Raw genomic sequence first — 1,673 nt, 5'->3', positions numbered from 1 at the left:
TTGCTGACTAGAAGATCCACTCAGATTTCTTCTCTTTGAAATTTCAGCTCGCATTCTCCTATTTTCATTTGCGAGCTTCTCGGCCCTTAGAGCCATCTGTACCACTTCCTTATGTGGCTCCCTATCTATCACTGTCATTCGTTCTCTTATCTCATTACGGAGCCCTTCCTCAAAATAACTAGCCTGATCTTGTTTCGATTTCACCAAATCAGGCACGTATAACATCAGCTCGTTAAAACGAGCTTCGTACTCCTCTACTGTTAGATTCCCCTACTTCAAATCTAAAAATTCTCTCCTCTTTTCTTTCTAATGGAAGTGGGTATAATACTGACCGTCAAATTCCCTCAAAAAGTCTAACTAGGTCAGTGGAGTAGTAGTTCGAGATTTTACCGAGTTCCACCAGGTACGGGCCCTCTTCTCCAATAATCGCGTAGCCACCATTAACTTCATGTCATCCCCTAATTTCATGTCAGAGAGAGTTTTCAAAACTTGGTTAATCCAGTTTTTGGCTACTATAGGATCCAACTCACCCGTAAAAGAAACGCAACCTAGCTTGTCAAGCCCAGCCCTAAATTATCTGTTAAGTCATACATATAGTTGACATCATGCCTGTGTATTAGAATATCTCGGTAAAATAGGTAAAAGCCGGTATTGTACTTAAAAGTACAACGAAGTTGATTTATACCTCGAACTAATTTAAATAGGAATTTTAAGATGAAATTTCAAATTTCACAATCTATGGATCTCTCAAAACAGTGATTCAGAATTCGAGATCCAGTTTGGAGTCAATCGGGAGAATTGACCGATTAGAGACAAAACGGTCATTTTGTCATTTAAAGACAAAACGGGAATTTAAAAATAAAAATTTTGGTAACAATTGATCAAGATTATTATTTAGATTATTTAGAACATAATTGGAGTTTGAGGAGTGAGAAATTTTCAATTCTCGGTATTTTTGGAGTATATAGGCAAAACGGTAATTTTGCCATACCGAGGGCAAAATGGTAATTTTTCACCACCAACACTTGTCAAATTTGTGGAATTTAATTATGGTGGGAATGGATAAAGATGGAATAAAGGTGTGGTGGAAAATTAAAATGAAAAGTCAAAATAAAAAAAAACGGGCCAATGACATGATGCCACATGTCATGCTTTTATTAATTTATTATTTTTCTTTTTTAAAAGACACAAAAACTAGCCCATCTTCCACCCTATGGTTGGCCAAACCAGCAAGAAGAGAGAGAAAACAAAAACCAAACCCTAGAGAGAGAAAATCAAAGAAAAAATGTGAATTTTCCAAGAAAATTAAGTGAAAAAGGTAAAATTTTTTCTATTAAGCTTGAGTTTTCTTATTCCCAAGCATTTCTCCTTATTTTTCATGATTAAATTGCATGCTTTCATGGTGATTTCATGGCTGGTCATGTGGGTCTAGAGAGAGAAAATTGTTGGATTGATTTGATTTTGATATATGTTAGTGTTCAGTGTTAGTTTAGCATGTTAGTAAACAAAATATGTAGAAAAACATTCATTTTTCCCATTACCTAGCCTTAGCTGAATTTTCAAGTCAATGGTGAGGAAGAATGTGATGTTATTTTAGGTTATTTGATTATGAAATCATGGTTTTTGATATGGAAATTAATGAATTATGGAAAGAAAATCAAGTAGGAAAAATT

The sequence above is a fragment of the Theobroma cacao genome, chromosome 5 (assembly GCF_000208745.1).
Source record: "Theobroma cacao cultivar B97-61/B2 chromosome 5, Criollo_cocoa_genome_V2, whole genome shotgun sequence".
Lineage (NCBI taxonomy): Eukaryota > Viridiplantae > Streptophyta > Magnoliopsida > Malvales > Malvaceae > Theobroma > Theobroma cacao.
This window is presented reverse-complemented; position numbering follows the sequence as displayed.